At 33.1% G+C, this 10,019-nt stretch overlaps 1 long non-coding RNA gene across 1 annotated transcript; it reads left to right on the top strand.

Annotated features, from left to right (window-relative positions):
- The first annotated feature begins 5,726 nt into the window (after nucleotides 1–5,726).
- LOC105033281 (uncharacterized) lies at nucleotides 5,727–8,780 on the top strand. The gene is made up of 2 exons (XR_012137235.1): nucleotides 5,727–5,987; nucleotides 6,080–8,780. It is a non-coding gene; the product is annotated as an uncharacterized lncRNA (long non-coding RNA).
- Nucleotides 8,781–10,019: the final 1,239 nt, after the last annotated feature.

Raw genomic sequence — 10,019 nt, 5'->3', positions numbered from 1 at the left:
ATTATAATTTTTAGGATCATCTCTATGTTCCCTATCTCCCATGAGAAATACTTTCTCTGAATCTTCTGTAAGAATACCAAGTACCTTTTAGAAGGATGGGAGATCCTACTAAATCTACGAGATGGAGGAGGTACTACATGTACTGACTCATCATGAATAGGTTCTACAGATCTTATAACTCGTTGCTCTTTAGAAACTCTTTCTTCGAGCTTATCCTCCCACTGTCTCTATCCTGAATAAATTATTTTTCAAGAAGATGACATGATAGCTCACAATCACATTATGATCTTTTGGAAAGATAAAGTGGTATCCTAAACTATTTAGAATTCCCATGGAATAAGCTCTTATAGACCTAGTCTCTAACTTATTCGTCATGCTATATCTCATATGGTGTGGTAGGAATAGATTTAAAATAAATCTAATTGAGAAAGTCAAGCATGTCCTTAAAGAAATAAAGGTTAAATCAATGATGTTCCTGATAGACTAGATCATATCTCATATAGTGCCATTCTTCCTTTCAGATACCCCATTGAACTGAGGTGTACAAGGAGAATTCCATCATGAAATTATGCCATTTTTCTTGATAAAATCGAGAAATTCTGTATTTGATATTGAATCATCGATCTGATCGAAGTATCTTTAAAATTTTTTTAATTTATTTCTCTATTTCACTTCTGAATTATTTGAACTTTTCAAAAGCTTCAGACTTATATCTCATACGTATATCCAAACCATGACTGATCATTAGTAAAGATAATGAAATAGAGATAACCTCTCTTGTCTGGCTCATCAAATAGGCCATACACATCAAATATGTACCAGGATAAGTATCTTAGCAGTCTTATCCTCTTGTCCGATAAAAGGCAGTTTGGTTATTTATCCTTAAAGATATGATTCATAGACTAGATTGACTTAACAGTCAATGAGCCCAAAGGCCCATATATCTTCAGTCGGTAAATCATTTTTTCTCCTATATAATCTAGCTTTAAGTATCACACACACACACACACACACACACACACACACACACACACACACATATATATATATATATATATACTTCAGGTTTGTTTGATCTCTGGACCTCTCGACCTAATGGCATTTATTGTCTACTCAAAAAGTTTACAAATACATTATCATGCAAATGATAGAGAACTAAATCTAAATGGTAGTCATAGAGGTCAAGTGCCTACAGCCACAGTGCAACTCTTGCTCCATTACCGACTGAAAAGGTTATTTCACCTTCCCTCAGCCCTCTACATTCTCTTAGACCCTATAGTGAAGTGCATAAATAAACATGAGTCTAATACTCAACTAAGAGAAGAGGAAACCGTAAGATCAGTTTTGAGCAATTCTACATACCTTCCAAAAGCATGTCCTTATTTCTTCAGGCTTTACAGATATGTACCTTTGAACTTTTCAAGATCCCTTAGTTACCAACATATTGACTAATTCATAGAAGATGCTATAATGTTTATTCATATGGTAGTTTCATAAATTATTCATATAAAATAGGAAGAAATTATAGGATCAAATCTACTAACAATTCCTTATGTATGGTCATGTTGAGCTTCTCAAGTTTCTTAATATATTTGATCATTGTTAAACAGTGATCATAGACAAACTACGCATCATGCATCTCATATACTATGTGACTCTGATCACCTCACAACTATTGTAGATGAGTCAACATGTCGTTGGCAGTTTGTATGTCCTTTTGTACTTATTGGAGTTCATCAACATGGACTCTAATTTATAACATCTAACTTTATTGTCATTGTTCAGTCATTTGTCAAGTATAGCTTGTTGGCTATGAATTGAACAAACTGATAATATAGGGATAAACTGATTAAGAACATGGCTTAATTTTTTAAAAATCAAGAACTATTCTTAAATTTCTGAGCCAGAGTATGTAATTGGTTTCGATTAAACGGTTGATATATAGGATTCAAGCTAGAGGGTTAAAAGCTGACACAATAAAATGTAGAGAGCAAAGATTCTAATTAGATGACTGTACTTGTAAATATTTATTCTAAAAATTTTAAAAATAAACAAAAACTTCCACTATTTTTTTGAGTCTCTCACACTACTTGGATAGAAAAACGGAAACATATATGCGATAATTAAGTTTCTAGTGGGTGCTGTGGTCCTACCAATGCCATACACGTCACCTAACTGTTATTGATAATATGGACAGCAATACGTGGACAACTCTTTGTCCAGATGCTTCTCTAAGCATATTGCAGTAATTTGGTCTCTAAGTCATGTGGACTTATCTAACAGTTATTAACCGTACTTTTTAGTTAAGCCCGATCCACCGTTCACCAGCAGGTACAAAACCATCATTGGATCTCTCACTTAATAGTGATTGAGCCCAATCTCATCTTTATCCCAAGGCATCTAATGCCAATAGAGTGGTTGTGTCTTTTCGATACAATTGAACCACTATGACCAATCGAGAATGATCAACATCAAAAAAGACATCCGTATCTCTACAACAGTAGAAGACCTCTAGCCTTAATATTTAATGAGAAAATTTAGATTTAGGTCTCTTCTAAAAAAACATATTTGATGTTTGACTGATCAGGTTTAGGTCAGTACAATCTCATATCTAGCTAACTTAGTCAGCATGAGTGAACACGAATGACCAAGCAATCTTATTCAATTCATAATCAACCAAATTGGCCAAGTGAAATCGATGGAAGGGTATGCCAATGCTTGCCTTAGACACCAACGAATTGGTCAAGTAAGAATGCTCCTAATTAAAAATCATTGATCAAAATGCCAAACTTATCTTAGACATCAATTGATCAATCAGAATCGAATAGACCAATCTAATTAATTAGACTCGATCTATTGAGCCAAATTTAGTCTTGAGTCAATTAATTTACATCAAAATATAAATTGATATGACCAACTACAGCTAAACTCGATTTTGAGCCTTTTTGACCTATTCCTGATTAATGATTGATTAGGTTCGATTAACTGCTCAAATCGAAAAGGATTCTAATCTGATCTAATCACTGACCCTAATTGTAGTCAAGTCACTAGACCTAATTTGTTCAACCCATACCCAAATCTCATATTTTATGCAATAAAATTTAGATTTTAAATTCATAATTTTAGATCTTTTAATTTCAAATCTTAATTCTCAATTAAGTGCATTATGAACATGGGTTTAGTTTAGATGTCAAAATAATTTCTAATCTAAACTAATTTAAATTATATCTCATACAATTTTTTATCTGCAAAACTGAGTCGACTCGCCCTAGATCTTGAGTCGACTCGTCACAATAAGTCAGCTCAACTCTGAGACTGAGTCGGCTCACCTGTGACAAATAGAAATCTATAGAACACAGTCCGCAAAATTGAGTCAGCTCATCTGCAAATGAGCCGACCCATCAAGGTCTCGAGTCGACTCCAACAAAAATAAGTTGACTCGTCAATGACTCGAGTCAACTCGAATAAGAATTGAGTCGACTCCACAGGCATGCTAGCCATAGTTTTAAGATTTCATGCAAACAGAACCTAAGATTTTGGATTTAGGATTTTGTAGGAATTAATTTTCAGATTATTTGCCAAAAACTATATATCATATATATATATATATATCATTTTTCTGATCTAAAACTAATAAAAATATATATCCAATACATGCATAAATAGATCTAAATCTAAATATGTATCACATATAATTTTTCATTCGCTGTTCATCTTCATGAAAAACATCATAAGTGGTACTCCTATATGTCATAAGAGAGTACATCGAATGGATAAAAAAGAGATTTTAATCGCTACTTCCTCTTGTGGCCGGATGGCCATAGTGATTATCTCAATCGATTAAAATTCAGATCTATGAATCTATGCATGCAATCATATATATGAATTAAATTCTACAACAAAATTTAGATCCAACCCAAATCCTAATTAATGTATTCAGATCTGAAATTAATTTCAGATCTGAACCACTCATGATTTATTTCAGATCTAAAATAATTTTAGATCTGAAATAATTTTGTAATCACATTACCGCATGCAGAAATTTTTAGATCTAGCATTAATCAATATTCTACATCATTCTTGGATAACTATTTGTTAAAACAATGTCAACCATTAACTAGTCTTCAGAATAATTTTCTACAAATTAGATTTTAGATCTGAAATAATATGTGTTCATATCAAAACCTAACTCTGATACCATTATTAGAATGTGTGATGGTTTTGTACGTCTAGTTTTAAAAACTTTTCATAAATCAAATTTATGTAAGTGCAACGGAAGTAAATTAATTCAAAATATTTTTAATTTAAAATGTACCAGATCTCATCTATAAATCATGTGAGGATCTTCATACGAACATGACACCATGAATCTGAAATCTAAAATAAAAAAAAAGAATGAACAAGAGATCAAATCTCCATACCTGATCGGATCTTGCAGATGTCTCGAGTTTGCATTTAAGTCACACAAGTATCCGACCTCTGCTGGTACCCATACAAAGATGTTTTATCAAAGTATCGAGATCATCGGTATACTAGCACCTTGTAGGCCTCACTCCTCAACTTGGATTTGATTCTCTTCTTCTAAATCTTGAAGAAGATAAAGGCTGTGCGAACCCTTTCGCACATATCTATCAGGATCTCTTCAGGATGCCAAGAAGAGAAAGAAGAACCCTTCTTCTTCTCTTCCTATCTCTCTCTAGATCTGATCTATGGAGGAGATATGGCATGGACATAGAAGGAGAGGAGGAGGTATCAAGATGGAGTTAGTGGCAAGGAAGAAACCTTACACACATAAAAAAATATACAGCACATCCAAAGTCCCTTCCTTTTATTTGTCTTACAAAAACCTCACAAATCTCACACCTTAATCAGATAAGATCTCTTCTAATTTGATGTGAATATGAGACATAGAGATGTAAGAAAAAAAAGATAAGAAGGATGTGCAGTAAGAAAGATCTCACGCAAGAAAAATTGCGCATGCCGATCCCTTCTCAATATTTTGTCGCACAAAAATATGGGGTGTGATCCCTGTTTTTCTTTAATTCCACACTAATTTTTAGATATAGATTATCGCTATTTGAATCAAATTCAAATATAAATAAAAAAATAGATGGGAGAGAGTCCCAAAGAAGTGGGGCACCATCCTTATCTTTACACGTAAGAAAATAAGGGGTGCGTGACTTCACACATGCCCTCTCCTTTCCTGCATGAAATAAAAAAGAGAAGCCCAGTTAAATTGGGCTTCTAGCTTTCTAAATTGTCTGGGTTTTAAATTTAGTTTGATTCGAATTCGATTCAGATCCAATTCGAATTAAATTTAAAAAGGTTGTCAAATCTGATCTAATCAAAATTACAATTCAAATCTAACCACTACAAGAAATTTTATTTTCCATGATATTAGTTTAGCTATATTTTTGAAAAAATATTAAAAACTTATTTTTTTCTCCACATTTTTGATAAAATACCGCATATAAATTTTACAGTGATATTAATTTAATCATATTTCTAAAAAAATATTAAAAAATTATATTTTACACCATATGTATGATAAAAATGTTGGATGTAAATTCATAGAATTACTATTTGATTAGTCAATAAATGAGAATTATGTTGTTTTGTCAACATAAAATAAAAATGCTGGCTATGAAAGGCATAATTTTTTGCCTATCCAAAAAGAATCACAATTTTCGATGGACGAGGGATAATCGTGGGGAAGAAAATCTTTTTTCAATGGACCGTAGGCATAAAGCGATGGAAATGCGCTTTTTTTTGTTGGCACCAATGTGGCCCGTCGAACAGCTTTTCCTGCGATTAAAACCAGCACCATATCACCATATCACATCTTCTTTCCATCCATTTTCTTAAAATAAAAAAACCCTAGCTTGAAGAGGCATCTTGCTGGCAACCCATCGTGAAGGAGATTGAGCGCCGGTAGCCGTACCCATCGTGCAGGTGGATGATCGCTAGCAGCTGCAACCCTCTTGAAGGTGCTTGCCTATTGGTGACACCACACCCCTCGTGAGTTTCTCATCAAGATTTTTTCCTGATTTTTTAGTGATTTCTTTGATGAATTCGGTAGGAGCGGAGGTGAAACGCCATTGGAGAAAGGTTCCTTCATCCAGCAAATCCTCTTTCACACCCTTCATTGGAGGGGAAAGGCTACTGGATGATGGGTTTTCAATGTTTTTTTTTCCTTCTTTTATTCTTGATTTCAATGCTTTGATTTGGGTTTTGTAAATTTTGATGTTTTCTTTTCTTCTTCTATTGTCAATTTTTATGCACGGAGGTTTGCAAATGCAAGGAGACCCAAGCACTGCAAAATCTCCAATCCTCCAACCTATTATCCCATCTTATGATAATTTTAGAATTTATAAAAAGCATAAACCAAAAAATAAATTAGAGACCTTCATCATCTGTCAATCTGCCCTGGTTCCTATGGAATTGCTAGAAAAGAGTTAAGGTGCCCTGCTTCCCCTATTCCCCTTTGTAGATATCTTCTCTAATAGTTTATGCTTTGAAATTAATAATATTAAATGGTAAGAACCTTAGAAAGGTTCCAATCCATGTTTGAAATGAAAGACAATTGCACTGTTATTGATACAAAGTTTTAGTTTTGGGTGTTTGGCAGAATTAAGCATTTGCACACGTGGCCTAGGTCTTGGTGTTATTTTGCTGGAACAATTGTCTGGATTGCATAAGGTCATCTGATCTTCTTGTTTGAAATGAAAGACAACACATGCCATGTTTGATACTTCTGCTCACCATGGACATTCAGATCATGTAAATGCCCTTAGACATGTGAAAGGTAGTGCTTTCTATTGTCAGAGAATAAGATCTAGGGATGTCTTGTAGAAGGCAGGTCTCAGTGCCTCTATATGGAATCCAGCATGTTTGTAGAGTTTTTTAGCTTCTAAAATATGGGGCACATTTCATTTAGTTGACAGTCTCATATGGTACTCCATGAGCTGAGCCTTATTTTCTCAATGGGTTTAGTTGCTATAAATAAGGAATTCTTGACTAAATTTTCTGATCTAGCTTCTAGGTAGGAGCAGGTTGTTTAGCAAATTTGACATGCTTTCTAGTAAAGATGGAAGTATTCTAGAGTTCACATCTGCAGTTTGTGAACTCTAAGATCCAAAATATAATTGTTATTTATTTTTTGACAAGCTCTAACTTTGAATAGGATTAGCTTTTCAAGCTTTATGATTTTTTTCGTCGCATGCTTATCCACGGACTAAAGATATATAGGTAACTTTTATGGAAATCTTATTATAATATAACATTATATTGCCTTTTAAGCTAGTTTTGCATGCTCTAACAAGCATACAGATAGAAATTGGGATGTTTTGGTACTTTTTGATGGTGTTTTTTTTTTCTTGTATATATGTTTCTATTTGGCAAGGATGAGTAATAACCATTTAGTCATTTTACAGTAAAGCAGCCTCATGTGATTCATTCATGATTAATCTTTGGCACTCCTTTTTGGTGTTTTATATTTATTTCACAAATTTCATTTTTTCTTCTAGGTTCGGTTTTCACATATGATCATCTCATCTCCTCTTTTGGTTTTTTTTTTTTTTTGTTGTTGTTTTGAGGCTTTGGATTCTTAAATAAACAAGAAAGATTCTATTTATTAACATTTTTTCTTTTATGTTAGGTAATAATAAATTCCATTAGGTTCTGTTTGTAAGTTAAAAGATCCTAGCTTTTATTGATATCCTATTATGGTCAGTTAATTATTACAAATTCATCCAAGAAGCTTTTATTGTCTTGTTGATAACATGTTTTTGCAATTTGTAATGTTTTCCTATTTTTTTTCTTAAGTGATAGGGTGGAATGGTTGGAATAAGTAAAAATTGGATGCAGATTAGTAATAGATTATCTCTTGAGTATAGATTTCTTTTAACTCCTTTTCTCATTATTTTATTTTTTTCATACATCATTTATATTCAGGAACATAGGTTGAAGTGCGTAAGAATTTCTCTTGATGGATAAGTATTGGATTAATGAGTCTAGGTAATTCTGTGGTCCCTATAGCTTCCAAATATATATTCAGCCATCTTACAGTGCATTGACTTGACTATTACTAAGGGTTAGATATTTTTCTATATATTTTTGTTAATAATCTAGTAATACTTATTTATAACCTCGAAAGATTTTGCTTTCTTCTTTTTAAGGATCTTTCGAACTCTTTTATCAAACTTTCTTTTGAAATTTTTATATTTCTTTGTATAGAATTTATCTGGTTGGGGTCCGAATTGATAACCGAAGTCTTCTAACTTATAGAGATTATTTATTTTTTCTTTACTAGTTTGATCTCCTATCCTTAAGTTGTTGTCTAATTTACTGATATTTTTTATATTTTTTTATCTAATTTTTTTCTAATTCATCATTTAGCAGCCACCATCATTTCTTTTATAGTAAGATGCAACCTTAATAGTAAGATGCAGCCACTATCATTTCTTTTGTAGTAAGATATAGCCACCATCATTTTCTTTGTAGTAAGATACAACCATCATAATTTTCTTAATAGCAAGATGCAGCCAGCATGATTTTCTTAATAGCAAGATGTAGCCATCATCATTTTTTTTGTAGCAAGATGCATTTACTATCATTTTCATAGTAGCAAGATATAGCCACCATCGTTTCTATAATAACAAAATTCTATTATTCCCTTTCATTTACTAAATTTGCGTTATGTTCCCTCTCATATCTTCATAAAGGAAGATAATCTGTATATTTTATTTAGACTTCAATGAATGAGAATGAGTGTTGCTGAATTCTCTCATCTAATCTTTGTGTGTTAGTGATGAATTACAAATCTTAGAACTTATCAGTCATATTTTTCTTTTCTTGAGTGTGGCGTTTTACTCCTTTGTGATCTGATTGTGACGATTTTCTTATCAATCAGATTTCAAAGATTTTTTTTTTATTTCTTGCACTCCAACCTTTATCTTTACCTACACAAGATAGTTATTCAAGCCTGAACACGTCAAAGTGGGCTTTTGAACTTGCTGAGTTGGATGTGCAATCTCGTCCGAGGCCTTCCATCAAAGTCCAAGTACGGACGGATTTCATTTTGAAATGCACCATTCCGAATGGACAGAGCTCACAGGATGGAGAAGGCTCAAAAGCTAGGGAAAGCTTGAGAAGTGAGGAGGTAGATGCAGGATCTGACCCTTAGGAGTTGTGGACACTGCATATCGATGGCTCATCAAATGCATCAGGAACAGGGGTTAGACTCATTTTAACCAATCCTGAAGGAGATGTGGCAGGATATGCTCTGCGCTTTGAATTCCTGACTACCAACAATGAGGCAGAATATATAGCTCTGATTGCTGGTCTCATGTTGTCCCTAGGAATGATTTTGATGATTACAAAATATTAGTGCATATTTCGATATTAATATTTTTTAAAGTTTATCAAAAAATATTTTTCTAAAAGGAAAAAGCTATTCAGAGACTCTTAACACAATTGAAGATCATTTGAGTCAAGAGAAATTGAGTTTGGAGAGATTTGGCACAAGAAAAACCAGCCCAATGCATTCGAGCTGACTCACTCAAGAAATCGAGCCGACTTTGAGAATTGAAGATCTTAAGACACCTCATAAATATATGGGCAATAGGTCAGCACAAATCAAATTTTCTAACTGGCTTAGACCTAGGTTAGAAATAAATATGGATAAATTAGAGAAATTGATTAAATCTAATCAAGAGTTGAGTTAGATTAGGTCAAAATTTTTTCAAGATCGATCTCAATAGTTGTAGCTTGATCAAGTCCGTATTTTTGACTATACTAAATAGATCAGATCGTAGTTAAATAGTTTAGCTTGAGTCTTTTGGTTGATTGAATCGAAACTAATCAACCAATTAGTATCTAAGGTAAGTTTGGCAATATTATGTGGCAATATGATCGATGATTTTTAATTGGCAGTTTGCGTACCTAATCATTTTGATGGTGTCTAAGGTAAGCCGAGGTAGATCTTCCTACCAATCTTACTTACCTGATCAATTTAATAG

This window comes from Elaeis guineensis, chromosome 15, assembly GCF_000442705.2.
Source record: "Elaeis guineensis isolate ETL-2024a chromosome 15, EG11, whole genome shotgun sequence".
NCBI classification, from domain to species: domain Eukaryota; kingdom Viridiplantae; phylum Streptophyta; class Magnoliopsida; order Arecales; family Arecaceae; genus Elaeis; species Elaeis guineensis.
Note: the sequence above shows the minus strand (reverse complement) of the source record. Positions and strands in the feature narration are given on the sequence as shown.